Genomic DNA, 21,143 nt, shown 5'->3' on the forward strand with positions numbered 1-21,143 from the left:
TGGGCTGGGTATCGGACAGTGCAGATAGTAAACTTTTCCATTATTGCATTAAGTTCCATTGCACGGCTCTGTATAGAATAGAGTTGTCCCTTGATATCAGTGGGGGATTGATTCTAGGACCTGCCACAGGTACCAAAATCAGTAGATGCACAAGTCTCTTATATAAAGCAGCATAGTACAGTCAGGCTTCCCTTATCTGTGGGACCCACATCCCATGAATATTGATATGTATTCCATTAGTGGTAGATCACATTTTTACCAGTTTCTCCGGTTTTATAGATTCCTATTATTTACAAGTATCCTTCCCCCCTAAAGTATTGCTTATTGAAGCATGTGATTTTTTTCCTACCAAGTAATTTCCCCAAGTAATAAAAATAATAATAATAATAGACAGGATTTGAAATAGCTAGATGATGGTAGAAGCATGTTTAGATTTTTATAAAGTTTGTTATTAACCTTAAAAACGTATGCCAAATTGTGCATACTTGTGATTCTCTAAAAAGTGAATGATAAAGACAGAATTTCCATGTCTACAATCCAAGATTGCAACACTGAAATAGCCTACCAGTAGCATATGGTTTATGAGATTACTTTTCATATGTAAATTTTAGAGAGAATTTTTATTATATAACCACACCTTGAAATGAGCATAGAACACAGAGAAAACATTAAACTGGTATATGAATTAATGATTAAATATTTTAGTGACTATTACTTTAAATGAATTTTAGGGTTAATTAGCATATATTTTCATGTTCAGATTGAATAGAGTGAGAAAAAGCCAGTAAATTTTTTATTCATTTATTCCTTTGAACCTTTTCAATAAGCTTGGTAGGGATAAATATCCTTACGTTGTATATATTGAAACTTATGTAAGGTTGTCAAGTGAAGGTGAAATCTTGAGTATGCTAAAATTGATTAGATAAGGAAAGACTTTTTCCATTTGGGGGCAGAGGAAGAAGAAAAATAGAGATAGTTACATGCTAATTACTGGAAACATAGTAAATATAGTTGGTAAACTGGTAAATATAGTTGAGATTTTCTCTGTGCATATTTACTAAGATGGTGTCTGGTGGGGGAAAAGTATATAACCAATACATTAGTTGAATTATGTTTTCATAAAATGTAATATTACTTTTTATATGTCTAATTTGAATATATTTCCTAGTTTCAAGATGATTTTAAAGAATTACCTTTTCATTGTAAAAGCCACCCAGGATTTTTATGAGAAGCCCTAAGATTTGTCTGACTTTAACCTCTAGTGTCGTCTTAATTTCATGTATTTTTTTTTCTCATGCATTTGCAAATATCCAGTAAGTTATGTGTAAAAATTGCTACTACCATGATGAAGGAATGCCTTTTTTTTTTTAATAAATTTATTTTATTTATTTATTTATTTTGGCTGTGTTGGGTCTTCGTTGCTGCGCGCGTGCCTTCTCTAGTTGCAGCGAGCGGGGGGCTACTCTTCCTTGCAGTGTGTGGGCTTCTCACTGTGGTGGCCTCTCTCATTGTGGAGCACAGGCTCTAGGCACACAGGCCTCAGTAGTTGCGGCATGCAGGCTCAGTAATTGTGGCTCACAGGCTCTAGAGCACAGGCTCAGTAATTGTGGCTCACGGGCCTAGTTGCTCCGCAGCATGTGGGATCTTCCCGGACCAGGGATCGAACCCATGTCCCCTGCATTGGCAGACGGATTCTCAACCACTGCGCCACCAGGGAAGCCCAGGAATGCCTTTACAAGGTTTTTATACTCTAAGGATTAGGGCTTTAAATCAAGTATGCATTTTAAATTATAGATTTAGTCTTAATTATCTTGTTTTTGTCCAAGAAAATAAAAAATAAAATGGAACATTTATCTTTTTATTCAGTTACTTATTTTATTTGAATGTATTTAAAAATATTTAATAGCTTTTTAAATTACAGAGTTTTATAGAAAGTATATTTGGTTCTTTCACAAGCCTTTTTATTGACTCTTTACCATCACAAGCCTGTTTTTTTTTGTATTGATTGAAGTTGAAAGCATAATGCTAGGAAGGAGTTCACTGAAGGCAGGTCTTTGGATACAGAGAGTAATGCATTCCATCTATGTAGGCTTTTTCTGATCTGATCTGATACGGTGGGAACAGATAATTTGGAGAGAATAAGTTTCCGGTCTTATATTCTTTTATACCTCCATGCATCATTTAAAGCTAACACGTTCTCCTCCTTAGAAATCTTTCCTCTTTCGCCTTCAGTGTATTTTCCATTTCTCTATTTCTTGGACTTAAAACATAACAAAACACCGTACAGTGTCACCTCTCTTGCTTCCCATGAGCCTTATTTATAGGTATCCCCCAAATTCTGTTGGATAGTCTTGTCTTTTCTTTATATTCATTCCCTTGGTAAACTCTCTTGGCTTGAATTGTACTTTTTATATGACTGATTTTTAAACCTTGGACTATTCTAAATCGCAATATCTACCCGTTGTTGAGAAGCGTCTCCATTTGAATAGCCTGTGGTAACACTGGACTTACTTACTGTCCAAAATAAAAGTCACTCCACCCTACCACTACAGGTTTCTTTCATTGTGTCCCTGGTAATCTTTCTCTGCTGTCCTCGTTCCTGTACTTAATTTAGCATGAAGTCCTCTTGTTTCTCCATGTAAGATGTATCTTGGGTTTCCCATTCTCTCTGTACTCATCTGCACTATCCAGACCCTCATTGTATCACATCTGTTAACTCACTACAACCACTTTCACACCAACCCCGCTTTGCCTTTTTTTTTTTCTTGAGCTTCCCAAAATCTCCCTACAGTGACTTTTTAAAATGTATACAAAGTTGTTAATGCATATTTTCCTTAAATAGAAATTGTAAGCATTTTTATTTATATATCCCTCTGGGCGTAGTGCTGGATGCGGTAGGGAATCAGTAATTGTTCACTCATTCATTCAGCAGCTCTTTCTTGAGTAATTGTTGGATTCCAGCTGTTATACTAGTGCTCCAGTGATCTCTCATGCAGCTTACAGCTGAAAACAGTCTCTGGTGAGAAGAGAAGGCTTCTCTGAGGAGGTGGCATTTGTTATCAGACCTGAATGAAATGAGAAAGCCAGTCCTGCAAAGATATGGGGAACAATTCCTGCAGGCTGAGAGATCAGCAAATGTCAAGGCCCTGAAGAGGGACAAGTTTGGTATGTTTGGGAAGTATCAAAAAGGTCACTGTGACTGGAACATAGTAGAGAGAGAGTGACAGGAGATGTAGTCAGGAGACCAGGTGACAGAGGGACTAATAGGCCATGGTAGGTATTATGGATTTTATCTTACGTGATGGAAAAGCCTTTGGACAGTTTTGAGTAAGGGAGTGTTGTGAGCTAATATATTTGTTGCTAAGTTAAGAATAGAAGTAGGGAGACTATAATAGTAATATTGGAGAGCAATATCTTGAACTAGTGAGGTAAAAAGCAGTAATAAGTGTTTTGAATTAAGGATAGAATGAGGAAGAATGGTTGGCAGGATAGATTGGATGGGAGGTGTGAGATAAAAAAGGAACCAAGGAAAACTCAGTTCTGTGTGCTTGGACAAGTCATGTATCCTCTCCAATATCGATTTTCCTGAGTATATAATGAGAAATACCTCTTTTCCACTTCTTGAAGGAATTGTTATGAGGATCTGATGAAATAACACATGAAAGATAATTATGAATCTTAAAACACCATTAACATTGTATTAATTTTTAACACTAAACATTTTAAAGTTCACCTTAAATTAAATCATACCTTGTTAATTAAGAAATTTCTAAAAGCTTAGATTTGACAGGAATAAGAACTCTAACCCATATACAGCTTAGGAAATAGTTTAACTTATAACTTTCCCTGGGTTTATAGTATATAGTTCCTTTCCAATTATATTTTCAATCTTTAATAGTTTTGACACTGTTCATAAGGAATAGCATGAAGCAATTTCTCCTATTAATTGATAATAAGTAGATCATGTTCTGGCCATAGACTACACTGCTAATCTAATCATAGAGAAAAAGGTAAACAATACCTGGCTGTCTTTTGTTCTGTAGTATATTTAAGACACTGTGATTCTCCTCTCGGTAAATATTTGAAAACAAATAAAACTAACCCAAATGACCTATAGTTTATTTACTAATATGTTATATTACGTTAACCCTGGGGTGTTGTTGATTATAACAAAACATATTTTACCATACTATAATAAATAATGACCTATAAATAAACTCCAGGTGTTTTAGGCTTATTTGTGTCATGCCAATTGTACTTTTCCTGACAATTTTAGATTAATTTAAATATGACTTATGGCATCAAGAAAGACAAATATTCTAAACAAACTTTTTAGTTTCTGAAATCACTTACTCAAGTATGATTCAGCTGAATGCTATTTCTGTTTTTTTATTGCAGATTTCTCAACAGTTATGTCACAAGATTGACCACATTGATCACAGTAAGACTAAAATGATAATTAAGCTTTTAAGGATGTTTTGTTTTCTCTGAGAATGAGAATTAAGTTAGAAAATATTTATGATTTTAGATTGTTGTTCTTTCTTTCAAGAGCCAAATGAATGTTTACATTTAATGATTCACACCTCACACTCTACTTATTTAAATACTTCTTTAAATGATTTTAAAACATTTTAAATGAAAAATACACTTAATTTATAACTGAAATTATATGCCTAATTATACTAACATATTTCAGTGTGAATCATAATCTGAACATCATCTTTTTTAGTTTTTGTTTTTATTAAAATATGGCATGAAACATTTAAGGTGACTTCACATTAGGAAAAAAATTACAAAAATAAAATTACTTGGGACTAATCACATATTAAGGAAAGACTGTGAAAACAGCATTGAAAGGATTCTTAGACTTCTTGATTAAATTTTTCATTGATATTTAAATGATTTATAAACAGTCTTCCAAATATGGAGAGTTGTTGAAAAAGGATAGTTCTCTTAAGAAACTGAACTTTTCCGCTTTAATTTTATTTAAAGTGTTAATTTCTACTGTGTATAAGGTAATATGTTACTTAAAGAAAAACTTTTATCCAAGGCCTTGATCTACATTATTAGAAAATTCTAACTATTAAAATCTGAATTGCAGTAATGAAATTTTACAGCATTTTTGAAAACTCCTTTTAAGTAACAGAGGAAAAAAATTGAGTAAATTATTTACTCAGTTAATCTGCTTCTTAAATCCCGTTTTAATTGTTCATTAGAAGCAGTAATTATCAGAAATGTTATTCCGTGTATATAAAACCTTAATGTTTTAATATTTTTTTGGAAAACTGGTACATTTAACATTTTTCAGAGAGGCCAGAGACAACTTTTATTCTATTCTATTTTTAAAGGCTTTATCATCATCATTGAGTCTACAGATGTATATGCCATGTTCATTTTCCTAAGGGAGCATTTTAGCTATCTCTGATTTGTTGCTCTTTGCTTGTTTGTTTTTTCTTAATCAGAACTTTATTGCCCTAACTGAATGGTTTACAACAAAATATTAACATATTTCTGTAGTAACCTTCTGTTTTGCATCTAATGTTTTATAATCAAGGAAGTTAAAATTAGCATTGGATGAAAAAGGTGTTTTTTTTAATTAAAAAATGCTAACTCTCAGTACATTTTTAGGGTAATGTTAAGGGAACACTTAATTGCAACTGTTCGGAATTCAAGAATTTCAGGAAGAGAGGTGGTGTTCAATATTATCAGATGTTAAATAAGTTAAAAATTAAGAAGTATTCATTTGAGAGTTTCATAAGTGACTGATAGTAGAAACCCTGTGTAATAATGTACGGGTTGTGAGGCTTTCTCTAGCTCCTTGTGTCAAGAAGAGGGTAGATTTCATCACTGATTCAGACTGAGGGCATTGAGAGAGTAGTTCAAGTGTTGACCATGGGACTGGAATAAAATGAGGCCAGGGAGAAGGGCTGATATATTCAGAGAAAATGGAGAAAGGACTGGTCAGAGGTAGATAAGCTGGTGAAATGAGATGATAAAGAACTAAAAGAGTAGAATGCTGTGGTTAGGAAGGGGCTATTATAGATTGTTTCAGAGCTGGAGCTGGAGTATTCATATATAATATACACCTTGTGTATTTTTTTCTTCAGAACTCAGGAGAATTTCTCTTTTTACTCCTTATGTTACATTTCTCTGAAGTGTCAAGATCTTCTAAATGATCTCTTTTCCTCCTGGCCATCATCAATTCTATTGAAGCCTATATGTGATCCTCAGTTGAACTTTATTAAAGCGTTGCTCTGATTCTTTTATGTCTCTACCTGAAGATGTATAGTGACTTTCCATTTCTTATAAGTTCAAATTAAGGCTTTCTAACTTGGTATTCAAGACCCCTCCTCAGTTTGGCTCTAACATATTTCCCAGACAAATATCCTATTATTCAAGAAGAAGAACCCTACATTCTATACAATGTGAACTACATACTCCACCTTGAGTATACATTTTGTCTCCATACTTACATTCATGTCATTCCCTTTTCCTAGAATATTCTTTTTCCTTTTCAGTCTTTTGTTTCTCCTGATGAAATCAAACCTCCCTTCTAATGCCCTGTATACCTGTAATCATCTCTTTGAGGCCTTCCCTAATCATCCTACTTGAAAGTGATTCTCCCTCCTTAGTAGTTTGGTGATGCTTAATTTTTATTATTCTTATGTAACTGATAACATATATTCCCTTGTATTCTGCATACTTTAATATGTATTTTCCAATTGAGCAAATGAGTATTTAGCAAATGTTGCTAGTAATCATAAATACCCCAGAAAGAACTAAATTAATTAGTATCTTTAGTTTTCTTATATTAAAATTGAAACAAGAATATTAATACATGCATATCCAAAATTGAACCATGGGAAGCAGGGTAGTTAGGAAAGGGCATAGGTTTTAGAACCAGAGCGAGTTCAAGTACTGATGCCGCTGTATACTGTGTATATGACCTTTAGCAAGTCAGCCTCTTTGTGCCTCAGTATCTGCAGAAAATGATTTATGCATATATTTAAAAGGATTTTTATAAGTATTAGTTACCTTTCTTCCCTCTTACTTGTTTAATGTTATAGTTTACTCCTTTATTGATATGAGAGGGGTAGGACATCAACTATAAAGATCAGGGATATATCCAAATTTACCTTACTTACACATTGTGATCCTTTCATTTGTACGTTTTAATGTATGGATTTTTAGTTTCTACATTACATATAGTAATGATAACTTTGTTGACTTACATAAGTTCCAGCAAGGAGGCTGATTAGATCTATTGATACAATGTGCTTTTTTCGGGGTGGGGAGAGTCAGACCTTACTAGAATACAAATATCTTAAAAGGCCAGAATGAACTTTAGAAAAGTTTAGGTTGTGCTACATTCCCCTTATATAACAGATGAGAAAACCAACATCCAGAGAATTTGAAGGGAAGTAACATGCATAATGGTTAAGAAGAGGAACTGGGTCAGAAAAACCTTTAAGTTTGTGCTGTAATATTCATATAGCTGTTTTGATCTTAAGTCAGTTACATAGTCTAAGATCCAGTTTTTTTCTCTCTAAAGCAGAGTAGTGTTTATACTTCAGGAGTGTTGTGAATATTAAATTTTAAAATGCTTATAATAAAAGCGCAGCACAGAGGCTGACATGGTAAATTCTGTTGACCCCTTGTCATAGTCATCATCATCTATCTGTAAAGTTACTTGCTCTAAGTCACATAGTGTGAGATCTTGATCCAAACCTGGTTTTGCTTTATTCTATTATAATTTTTACTTCTGTTTCATGATCACCTCTTAATTGATTAAAAATCTCTGAATGGCATTTGTAGGAAGTATAATAAAGTAACTCATAGACTTTTTTCTTCTCGCATCTCCCCAAATCCTCTATCTTCTCTGAGAGTATTCGTGCAATTTTGCTTATGTGCAGTTTTGTTTATATGTAATTTTATTAATACAGTGGCTATATTTTATTTTAAATATTCTTATTTAACATTTTGCTTCATATTTAGTAACTTGTTACAAAGCAACTTTTAAAATAAAGTGGCTTTTCCTGTTTTTATTAAAATTTCTTCTTTTCCTTTGGTAATTTTATTGTGAATATTATTTAAATTTCATAGAGATTTATGTCTACCAATAGAAATATTTAACTTAAAAATTCAAATTTAGAAGAAATTACTATATAATTTTACAGTGTACACACTATTAGAAATATTGGTGTTAGATAGTAAATTTTAAATGTCAGTTAGGTACCTACCACAGATAAGATATAAACAAGCATGGCAATGACTGATTCTTGTACCCTAATATCAATTTTCTCCGTCTACTAGTTTTGTTCCCAGCCTATGACTACCTGGAATAAAAGTATCACTTTCAGTCTCTCTTACAGCTAAATGTGCTCATGTGACTAAGTTTTGGCTAGAGATACATAAGCAGTAGTACTGTGTGCACCTTGCAGAAAGTATTGTTAAAGGAAGGCGGGCATACCCTATTTTTCCCCCATCCTCCATGCTTGCTGAGATGTGGGCATGATAACTGGACAATGAGTGGAAACCACAAGCTAAGAATGGGCAAAGCAATAAGATGGAAAGTCCCTGATAACTTCAGGATGTCACCCTGCCCACAGTGACCTATGACTTGAGTGAGATAAACTTCTATCTTGTAAGACACTTGAGTTTTGGCTTTCTGTCACTCATGACCAAAATTAATCCTGATTACATCAAGATAATTTTACAAAGTTTATGCCATTGTTTAAATGTCTTTGATTTGTTTACATTTCATTTATTTTTCTTGGACTCTTGTCACTTTTTTGATAGCTTCAATTTTAGGAGGAGAATACAAAAGGAAATAATTCACTCACTCTGTCTAGGAGAGGAGACTAGGGAAATCTCTAAAGAGAGGGGAGACATTTAGGCTAGATTTTTGAGATATGAGTTAGAAGAGAATCCAGAAAGAAAATAGGCATATAGATTGGAAACAACATATGTTCAGGGACGTGCAACTATTTTAGTTAAATATTGTTGAAATGTAAAATTTGAGTAAGTAAATGAGCCTAAAGGTCAGATCTTATAGGAATTTACAAACCAAGAAGTTTGGTAAGTGCTAAGTACCTAGCGAAGTTTCTTTTAATGTTAATAATTTTAATATTACTTATGGTTTTACCATTAAATATTTTTAAAAGAAATACATTTTTATACAAGCTTTTAGGAAGGAAGAACAAAACTATTATTTATTTATTCATGGATTAAGATACTAGGTGATTTCTATTTGAGTCTTTAACAATTTTAGAAGACATATTATTACATTTTACAGATGGCTAAACTGAGACTCAGAAGAGTCAAGTGTCTTTCCCAGTGTGGTAGTTAAGTCATTATTTGGAAATTACAAAAATCAACCATTTAAGAACAAGTCTGCTATATGTTGTCTGACCTTTATTTTTCTACTTTTCTAATACCAAAAAGAGCGTTATAGTCAAATTTAAAATATCTTTGGTAAAATATAGTAACAGTGATCAAACCAGAAGTAAAGTCTATATAAGAATTTCCATATTTTATGCCAATGAATACATCTAAAATATTAAATTAAAAAATCTAATATCTTAAAGTTATAAACTAGTAAACATTTTGTTTTCTAGAGTCTGAATTGTGAAGAGTATCTTCAAAGTTAGTGTATAATAGCCATTTAAATTACTTCATACAAATCAAATTTCCATTGCTATTCCTAAGTGTATATTTGGATAAAAGAAACCTCCATCTCCTATTGCACCTCACCAAAAAGTTGCACTGTTTTAACATTAATGCAGCTAAAAGCATGCATGGTGTTCTTAGTATGAGTACCTATAGATAGAAATGACACCCTGCTGCAGAGACCCAACTGAACTTCTCTGAACAAGTAAAAGTATATAATGTTACACACTCGTTTGGTTTAAAGATTACTTCTTATCTGAAAACTCTAAATGAGCTACTATTTAATAAATCTGCCTAAAAATAGAAAATACAGTAACCTTAATATATCTTAGAGATAATTGTAGAGGCATGAGAGAATATAAAAGAAAAACTAATTTTCTAATTTGGTTTGGTGTTTTTTAATTGTAATCAGCAAAGAATCTAGTACCTAGACCACTAGGTCAGTATTTTATGAATTAAAGTGACTTGAAAGTTAATCTGGTTAATACATTATTCTTTTCCCCTCACACTTTCTAGAACACCATGCATACATCTGCTGTGAGATGTACATTCATTGAAATGTTAGTCAAGGAGTGGATAACCTACAAGTACAGTCTACAGAAACTGTTTTTAGGGATGAGAAGAGGGTGTTATAGACTGAGTTATGGGGTTATGATATTTGACTCTTCATTCCTTTTCTATAAATACACAAATGAAAAACTGGAGGAGAAAATATTTTGATATAAATGGAAAAATTCTTATTTTATTGCATCAAAAGGGTACCTAGGGGCTTCCCTGGTGGCGCAGTGGTTGAGAGTCCGCCTGCCGATGTAGGGGACACGGGTTCGTGCCCCAGTCCGGGAAGATCCCACATGCCACGGAGCAGCTGGGCCCGTGAGCCATGGCCGCCGAGCCTGCACATCCAGAGCCTGTGCTCCGCAACGGGAGAGGCCACAACAGTGAGAGGCCCGCATACCGCAAAAAAAAAAAAAAAAAAAAAGGGTACCTAAAATTAGCATGTCATAGATGTTTAAAAAAATCTGACTAATACAAATATTCCTGATGCTCTCCTTATGTGAGTATATTTAAAAAACATTTAAAAAACATTGCATCAATAGGTACATTTCCATCATAATATAAGATAGTATGTGTAAACTTTTCCATGTTCAAAGTATGCCACTTATTTTTATAATACTTGCAATTTTATTATCTGATTTTCTTTCTTAGGAAAATGTCCTCAACTTTTGTTCATAAAATCCATAATTATTGTCTCTTTATTGCCTTTACCAATGAAAATTCCTGTGTCTTTTTTTACTCTAGTTTGTTTCATATTTTCAGTGTCGATCATACACACTTGGCACTAAACTTAAATATCATAGCTCCCCTCAAATGTTGCCTCTTCCATGAAACCTCTGCAGTTGGAATTACTCTCCCCATCATTTCTGCCTGTCTAGTATTTGTTATTTCTATCACAGCATTGTTCTTCAACACTGGAGTCCTTGGACCTCCTGAGTATGTAGATATATTCTCTGTGGGGGAGAGAGAGAGTTTGCTATAAGAATTTACAAAGTTCAACATTAATGTAAAAGAAATATTCTTGGATCATCCGGGATGCTTACCTTATAAACAGTCACTGCCATCGACTTTCAGGGCAATGATTGTATTTAATTATGTCAGTTTAATAAGAAAAGAACAAAAATAGATTTGATATGTACAAATGGTTCATTTGTACCGACTGAAGGCCAGTTGACATCAGAGTGAACTAAATTATAGCTTTGTAGTAATTTGAGTAGAAAGAAATGGTGGAATATTAAATTGTTCAGCGAATGCTAGACCATAAGATACACATGCCAAACTCAAAGGTAACTGGAAACTAATGGGGAAATAGCAGTCAATACCATATTCATGTTGAGTACAATGATTTTATTTTAGCAAAAACATCATATTGATAACAATTAGAAATCCGTTAGTTTTGTAGCTTTTATATGCACACTTTGTAAATTTGTTTCGATACTATTTTTGAATAAGATCTGGAAGCAAGAAGAAGAGTTTATCCTTATCCATAGTTTTACTTTTCTAGGTATTTCAGTAACATAATAATTTAATTAGTGTGTCAGCATGTGTCCACAATACATTTTTTTCTCCCTTTATGAGGATTTATACATAACCTAAGTTTCAGAAACATTCTTATAGAGCCTTTATCTGCCATATGAGGTGATTTGTGTGTTTGGCTGTTTCAACTATTAGATGGTAAAGTCCTTACAGTCTAGTGAAGCCATAGATTATGTTTTATTAATTCTTGCAGTCCCCTTAGAGTCTATTACAATGCCTTATCCCCAGTAGTGGCACAGCAGATATTTATGAAAAAAACTGGCCTATGCAAGTGTGCCTCTTATTGTTGATAATCTGTTCAATTGAACTAGAATGGATAAATATATAGAAAACAATATAGGCAATATATACATTTTAACAATTTGAAATTCATATAAGTTAACAAATTCCTATTTTTTTTTAAAGGAAACACACTCTCCTTATGACTTTTGAGTGGTTTGTTCTTTTTTTAAAATTAATTAATTAATTAATTAATTTATGGCTGTGTTGGGTCTTCGTTTCTGTGCGAGGGCTTTCTCTAGTTGCGGCAAGTGAGGGCCACTCTTCATCGCGGTGCGCGGGCCTCTCACTATCGCGGCCTCTCTTGTTGTGGAGCACAGGCTCCAGACACGCAGGCTCAGCAATTGTGGCTCACAGGCCTAGTTGCTCCGCAGCATGTGGGATCTTCCCAGACCAGGGCTCGAACCCGTGTCCCCTGCATTGGCAGGCAGATTCTCAACCACTGTGCCACAGGGAAGCCCACAAATTCCTATTTTTAAATTAAATGTCCTGTAGGATTTTGGTCACTTACAGTGTTGTATGAATTACTTTAATTAGGTAATCAAAGGACCTGTAGGGTGCCAGTGGGAGAATGAAGGTTTCATGGCAGGCTAGAACTGAATGTGGAGATGTAACAAGAGTGCTTCAGTGCTTTAGAACAAACGTATATTTGATCTGTTCTTGTGATTTATTTCACCTTTCAATTCCTGTCCTTTAGGGGAGAATTAATAATGAAGGCTAATTATGTGCCAGAGAGTTTCCAAGTATCATTTTATCTTAGACTTATTGATGTTAAGTAACTGCTCCAAGTTGACATAATTAGTTATGGTTGTAACTGGGTTTCAGGTTCGTATTTCTCTAACTAAAGACAATAATGTTTCTACTATAATTTATTCAAAGAATATAAAACCAATTTGTGTTCAAGAGAACTGAGTATATATACTTAGAAATAAAGTACATAATGCTCAATAAATATTTGTTAGCTGATTGAATGACAGAAGCAGAATTATGGGAGAAAAGAATTCTAGAATCAGCCGGTATGTGCCCTGAGGTGATTTTCTAAGACACATTCTTCAAACAATTCATATACTGCCTTTCTCTCTCTTATTTAATTATCTTTAGTTTTGTATACCTTAGTTATAGTATTGATACTCAGTAAGGAAGAGACATGATGTATGCTGTAAATGGAAAGTTGCTTGTTCTCAAATATTCTAATAAAATATTCCCTAGGTAGGGATTGTGAGTCTTTCATTCGGTCAATCAATATATTATGTGCTTCACATTCAATCAGTCACTCATTCATTTGTTCATTCATTCAACAAACATTTATGGAGCACAGGCATATTCTACCATCTACCAGTTGGGGATGCTATGGTCAATAAGACAAAGTTCCTTCTGCTATTAAGTTTACTTTCTAGTAGGAGAACAGAAGTAAAGAAATAAATGTTTTCAAATATTGATAAGGGCTCCAAAGGAGGGAGGAAAGTAAGGAAAATGTGATAGCGTACACTGGGGGCAGGGTAGAATGAAGGGCAAAATACATATAAAAGTTTGGGAAGACCTCCGTGAGGAGGCAGTGCTTGTGTTGAGAAATGAATCACCAGAAGGAGCCAGCCACATGAGGATCTGAGGAACTAGGAATCACAGTGCCAATGGAGCTAGGACACTGTGAGCTTGGGGAATTGAGGTAGACAGATGTCACTGAAACTAGTTAGAACTCTTTCTAATGTGAAGAGAAGCCACTTTATAATGGTTGATTTTATTTCCCCTCATCCCTTGTTTAACTTGAAACTGTACTACATTCAGTTTCCTATTGGAAACTTTAAGGAGGAATGTCTATTACATTGGTGACATTAAAGCATTGTTGTAAATTCTTTATGTTTTGTATGAATTTATATTTTTGGAGACATTCTACCGTCTTATTCCTAAATTAAATACCATTACTATTGTAGTTAAGAAGTTTCTATCATCTTAAAGAGAAATTCATGGATATTCATTATTCCTTTTGAATTACTTAGGAAGTTTATAAACATGGAAAATATACTGTCCCTCTTCTCTTCTTTGAGAGCTTACAGTCTAGTGGAGAAACTGACACACAAACCAGTCATTACATATGTGGAGGATGTCACAATAGAAGTATATGTATAATATTTTTTGAATATAGAAAGGATGGTGTGATCCCTGGGGGTGGGAAAGGCCTCATCAAAAATACTCGTTCTATAAAAATGCTCATTCTACAAAGATTTTCATCCTGCTTTTTTAAAAAAATAAACAAATAAATAAATAAGTTTGTTTGTTTATTTTTGGCTGCATTGGGTCTTCATTGCTGCTTGTGGGCTTCTCATTTTGGTGGCCTCTCCTGCTGCGGAGCACGGGCTCCAGGTGCTCGGTCCTCGGTAGCTGTGGCTCGCGGGCTCCAGAGCGCAGGCTCAGCAGCCGTGGCACACGGGCCCAGTTGCTCCGAGGCATGTGGGATCCTCCCCGACCAGGGATCAAACCGTGTCCCCTGCATTGGCGGGTGGATTCCCAACCACTGCATCACCAGGGAAGCCCTCATCCTGCTTTTTGAAGCATACTAGGAGCCAGGTATCAGTATTTGAACAGGAATGTTTATGCTGCAAAAAAATCTTTACAAAGAGTTTATGATTTCCAGCTATATAGCAAAATAAATAAATGGTATTTAACTTATACACTAGAAAGTCAAATTTCTCTTCTAAGTGGAGGGTGAAAAATCGTTATGGTGCTCTTTATTACTGCTGCCCTTTTCCCCTTCTGTTTTCTCTCACCCTTTACCTTCCATTTTTGTAAGTGTACCTGCAGTAGGAAGAAGATAAAATGTTAAAAGTTTTGAAGGAAGTCTTCACAGCAAGTTTCGTTTTTTGTTTTTGTTTTGTTTTGTTTGTTTTTTGAAGGGGGTGTGTCATTGTAAAAAGAGAATTGATTTATTTCTGAGTGGTGATAGCATCTTCTGAGGTCCTCAACTGGGAGCTTAGATCTTTCAGTTGTGAAAGCAGGCGTTCTTTTCTTCTTCCTGATCTTAGGAGGAAAGCTTTTGGTCTTTCACCATTTACTATGATGTTAGCTGTGGGTTTTCCAGAATGCCCTTCTTATGTTGAGAATGTTACCCTATATTACTAGTTTTCTGAGTGTTTTTTTAATATGAAAAATTGGTGGATTTTGTCAAACGTTTTATCTGTGTTGGTTGAGATACTCATGTCATTTTTTCCCCCCTTCGTTCTGGTGTGGTATGTTACGTTGATGGATTTTCTTGTATTGAACTGTTTATTCTTAAAACTTATTTGCCTTCTCAATTAAGCCTTTCTTACACTCCCAAATTGAATAAAATATCACTGTGCTCCTCTCTAGGATGGAGAACTGTGACTATCTTTTATTATTTCCTTTAGCTGCTGTTTATAATTTATTTGCTTACATCATTTTTAATATTTTTAAGATCTCTTAAACCTTGTTTATAATAATGCATAGTCTTATGAATCTCTTTAGGAAATATAATCTCTAATCAGTTTTTGTATAACATATAATAAGTTGATTTTCAGTAAAAATACTATATGTTTGATCAGTACATCAATAAATATAATATCATTTGAATTTAATCTTGATAATTTTTTAATATATAAAGACTTTTTTTCTACTTTGCAAGGGTAGAAAATGCACTATTTTATTTTATCAATAAATTTATTTATTTATTTATGGCAGTGTTGGGTCTTCGTTGCTGTGCACAGGCTTTCTCTAGTTGCGATAAGTAGGCGCTACTCTTCGTTGCAGTGCGTGGGCTTCTCATTGCGGTGGCTTCTCTTGTTGCGGAGCACGGGCTCTAAGCGTGCGGGCTTCAGTAGTTGTGACATGTGGGCTCAGTAGTTGTGGCTCATGGGCTCTAGAGCGCAGGCTCAGTAGCTGGGGTGCACGGGCTTAGTTTCTCCGCGGCATGTGGGGTCTTCCGGACCAGTGATCAAACCCGTGCAAGGGACACAATTTTAATTTATTTTTAATTATATAAGACATACCTTATCAACTTTTAAGCCAGGCACCTCTGAATAAGCACCTGAGGGTCTTTTCTTTTTTTTACTGTGGTAAAAATGCATAACATAGAATTTACCACCTTAACCATTTCTGATTGTACAGTTCAATAGTGTTAAGTATATTCACACTGTTTTGCAGCCAATCTCAGAACTTTTTCATTTTGCAGAACTGAAACTCTATACACATTAAACAATCTCCATATTCCCTCCCTCTAGCCCTTGGCAACCACCATTCTACATGCTGTTTCTATGAACTTGATTACTCTAAGTACCTCATATTAGTGGGTTTATAAAATATTTTTTGTTTTGTAACTGGCCTATTTCACTTAGTATTTATAATGTCCTTGAGACATTCAACCATACTGTAGCATGTGTCAGAATTTCCTTCCTTTTTAAATATATATATTGCATTTTATATATATATATATATATATATATACACCACATTTTCTTTATCCATTCATCCTCCAGTGGACACAAGTTGCTTCCAACCCTTCACTATGGTGTTATCAACATTTTAAAATGACATTTTTATTTCGTTTATTAAGCATAGGTTTAAATGTAACAGTGTTACAACAGTTTAAAAGTTCAAAATTGCTTTCATTTGCTAATGTTTGAAGTTCTTACAGTATCAACAAATACACTGGTTTAGATTTTTTTTTAATTTTTTATTTATTTAGTCCGCAGTGGGTCTTAGTTGTGGTTTGTGGGATCTTCCTTGTGGCATGCGGAGTTCTTAGTTGCAGCATGCATGCGAGATCTAGTTCCCCACCAGTGATCAAACCCGGACCCCCTGCACCAGGAGCACAAAGTCTTACCCACTGGACCAACAGGGAAGTCCCACACTGGTTTAGTTTAGGGTTCTCAGACTATTCTTTTCTGCATATTGAGAAAGTTATATTTTCTTTGTTATTAAAAATAGATTTTTAAGCTATTACCTCATTTAAAAATATGAACACTGTGAAACTATGCATGAAACTCTTTGAGAAGTTTTTAACTAACAGTATTCAGTTGTAACCTCTTTGTGGACAAAACTATCTTATTCACATATGTCTGTTCACAGTGTTGGAGTTTAAGCCCTCAAACTTGTTTCCAGTAAGTATTTGTTGGATTGAGTAGGTTTCTAAATGTGTATGTATAGTTATTTACACATGTATTCAGCAAATCTGTATATAATTTTACCCATACTGTGATCTAGTTACCTTCTATTAATTTTTCTTGTCTAAGGCACCATTTTTTTTTTAACATCTTTATTGGGGTATAATTGCTTTACAATGGTGTGTTAGTTTCTGCTTTATAACAAAGTGAATCAGTTATACATATACATATGTTCCCATATCTCTTCCCTCTTGTGTCTCCCTCCCTCCCACCCTCCCTATCCCACCCCTCCAGGCGGTCACAAAGCACAGAGCCGATATCCCTGTGCCATGCGGCTGCTTCCCACTAGCTATCTACCTTACGTTTGTTAGTGTATATATGTCCATGACTCTCTCTCGCCCTGTCACAGCTCACCCTTCCCCCTCCCCATATCCTCAAGTCCGTTCTCCAGTAGGTCCGTGTCTTTATTCCTGTCTTACCCCTAGGTTCTTCATGACATTTTTTTCTTACATTCCATATATATGTGTTAGCATACGGTATTTCTCTTTTTCTTTCTGACTTTCTTCACTCTTTATGATGGACTCTAGTTCTATCCACCTCATTACAAATAGTTCAATTTCGTTTCTTTTTATGGCTGAGTAATATTCCATTGTATATATGTGCCACGTCTTCTTTATCCATTCATCCGATGATGGGCACTTAGGTTGTTTCCATCTCCGGGTTATTGTAAATAGAGCTGCAGTGAACATTTTGGTACATGACTCTTTTTGAATTTTGGTTTTCTCAGGGTATATTCCCAGTAGTGAGATTGCTGGGTCATATGGTAGTTCTATTTGTAGTTTTTTAAGGAACCTCCATACTGTTCTCCATAGTGGCTGAACCAATTCACATTCCCACCAGCAGTGCAAGAGTGTTCCCTTTTCTCCACACCCTCTCCAGCATTTATTGTTTCTAGATTTTTTGATGATGGCCATTCTGACTGGTGTGAGATGATATCTCATTGTAGTTTTGATTTGCATTTCTCTAATGATTAATGATGTTGAGCTAAGGCGCCATTTAAAGAGGGATTAATATATGAGAACTTGGGGACCAAACCAATTATCAAATCACTGTAGTAGCAATAACTCATTTAGACTGTTGCCACACAGATATCCTCAGCATTGTTTAAGGAAGCTATTGGACAACTGCAGTAACTCCAGACCACTTTTTACTGTGGATTTCACTTGGAGAGGTGGGAAGAGAGTTGATTTTATTTTAGTTAAATGTTAATAATGAAAAGAGGATATTCATATCTTTGAAGAGAGCCGAGTTCATTATTATCTGAAGTTGTACTTCTATAAGTAACACTATTTCTAATCTGTTTTTTTGGTCTATTTTAAGTATTGTATTGTGATCATTTTTACATACTGAATATTGGACTTACTAGGAAAACTAGAGAAGGTTTAGTTTTCAAATAAAATAAACATATATTTTAATAAGAAAGGTGTCACCTTGTAGATTGAAGTTTATGAGTGCATAGAAATATTTTTCCCAAAGAATAAAAATTTACCACACTGTAACATGTGTAGTACCTGCCAATGTAATTATATCTTTGGTTGAGTATAATGTAAATATTAAGTACTGAGAAATTAATAGTAATAAGCTCTGATATGCTGTTTTAATTATTTATTGTAAGCATACTTCATGGAAGAAATAAGGCATTACTAGAAGTTGACTTCCCTCTTTTGTATGTTTGTTAAATTTAAGTAGTTTCCTGAAAAATATTAAAGCTATAACTTAATATAAAAATTATTTTTAGAATACAAATTATTTCAGAATATGATTTAATTGTAATTTAACGTTTAGAAAAAAATTGTTTTATTTTGTTTCACACATACCTCTAGAAGCACACTTTATAAATCCGCCATATATTTTTAATCATGACATTGGAATAAATATGAGGTCCTTTTCTTGAAATTATGAGTAATCATTGTATAAAAATAAGTATGGGGGCTTCCCTGGTGGCGCAGTGGTTGAGAGTCCACCTGCCGATGCAGGGGACACGGGTTCGTGACCCGGTTCGGGAAGATCCCACATGCCGTGGAGCGGCTGGGCCCGTGAGCCATGGCCGCTGAGCCTGCGCGTCCGGATCCTGTGCTCCACAGCGGGAGAGGCCACAACAGTGAGAGGCCCGCGTACCGCAAAAAAAAAAAAAAAAAAAAAAGTATGAAATATGAATAAATTTTTGATTTGATTGTGGCCTCTCTTTTTAAGAAACTTTCTAAGACTATTTTCTCCTTTAACCAAAGTTTATATCCATTATGTTTTTTAGATTGCACTTTGGGGTTCATTTCCCCTTTGAAATATTGTTAAGCTATGATTTTCTTTGTATGTGGGTTAGTCTATATCAAAAGGCAACTTTTTATTATTTTACATACATTCATTTTACCTCACCAATAAAGTTATGATAAGCTTAAACATGGAAACTATTCTGTTTTGGTTTTCCCTTAGTGCCTAGTAAAAGGTGTTTAATGAGTTAGCTAATGAGTAATGTAGGATCAAAAATGCAGGGTGAGTCCTGAAATTGCTGCTTTTGCCTTTAGTTTTGTGGCACTTGTGTTTTGGTTGTACCTGTAGGTGAAAATAAACATTTAAATAATTTTTTCGTTGAATTACTTTGTATTTCTCAACTTTTCATATGTTCGCAAAATGTTAAATCTTCAATCAGTCAGGATTAAGACTATTTCAAAAGATTGCCTCTACAATTTCAAGTTTATTCAGAAATTAATATGATGTGTTATTATAAAACTGAAAAGAATCTTAAAATCATATTATGTTCAGTACTCTCCTTTTAGAAAACCAAACTTTAGAGTGATTGGCTGGATGTTACACAGTTTATGGCAGAGACTCCAGCATCAGTAGCTACTTCCTAATCCAATTCTTTTTCTGAAAATTAGATGATTTTATTTCTTTTTAATGTATTATATATTTCTTTCATATTATTTTAGAAAGATGATCACATTTCAGGTCTATTTCTGTTAATAGTATCACTATTTCCCACATCAATATATGAATGCTGTTATCATTTTGCATTACTCTCCTTCCTCTGGCTCTAGATAATCCAAACTTAAAAGTGGCTGTGTTCTAGCTTCAGTATTTTTTGCATTCTTTGTCTTCCTGTCATTCCTACCACCACCCTATTTAGGTCATGTTTAGATTGCTCTATTGGTTTACTTACTAGCTTCTCTGTCTCCAGGATCATGTCTCCTGTTCTTACTGCTTATGGTTAACATTGCCATATTAACATATCTGAAATCATGATTTCTTTTTCCGTGTCTTTGTTTATAATATTCCCTTTTTTTTTGAAGATTCTTTTTCTGCCTCTGCATATATATTCAAATGCTGTACATCCTTCAAGACCCAATTCAAATCTCCTTTCCTTTTCAGGACTAGCCATATCTACCCAAAGGGAGTACCCTTTGAAAATTTAGGGTCAGTTAGTATCTGTAATCATCTGACGTCTAGACTCATGGTATCCTATTATCATAGCGTGCTAGAACAGGAAGAGACTTTAGATATCACTTATTCTAGTCACCTCACTTTACAGGTGAGTAAGTGGTTTTTCTAGATAAATGACTAAGTACTTGGAGGGTTCAGAGCAAAGATGTATTTAGACTTGTCTCCTAACCTGTAATCTATAATTTCTTCTCGTGTAACACACTTCCGCTCACTGTAAAATACCTTGTCTTTTTATATAGTTTTTCATGAGTACGTTTATTATTTCCTCTACTTGAGGCCGAGAATCTTGTTGTAAACTTTTTATACTCCCCTTAATGTTTTGCACAGAGTAGGTCTTAATTCATTATTTACTTTGTAGAGAAGCAATATTTTAAGTAAGGTTATTTCCATTTTTATAAATATTGATGATTAAGTATTATACTGCTTTTTTTTTTTGGCTGCACCGTGTGGCATGTGGGATCTTAGTTACCCGACCAGGGATCGAACCCATGC

General features: G+C 34.3%; 1 protein-coding gene across 21 annotated transcripts in view; it reads left to right on the forward strand.

Annotated features, from left to right (window-relative positions):
* Positions 1-21,143, forward strand: part of BAZ2B (bromodomain adjacent to zinc finger domain 2B) — a 382,320-nt gene that overhangs the window by 176,658 nt on the left and 184,519 nt on the right. For 20 of the 21 annotated variants that reach the window (XM_060302371.1, XM_060302369.1, XM_060302379.1 and 17 more), the window contains one exon: positions 4,399-4,441. The exons of the other annotated variant lie outside the window; for it this stretch is intronic. The gene's annotated coding sequence lies outside the window, so the exon portion shown is untranslated. The remainder of the gene's footprint in view (positions 1-4,398; positions 4,442-21,143) is intronic. 21 annotated transcript variants of the gene reach the window in all.

Source organism: Globicephala melas, chromosome 7 (genome assembly GCF_963455315.2).
Source record: "Globicephala melas chromosome 7, mGloMel1.2, whole genome shotgun sequence".
In the NCBI taxonomy this organism is placed as follows: Eukaryota; Metazoa; Chordata; class Mammalia; order Artiodactyla; family Delphinidae; genus Globicephala; species Globicephala melas.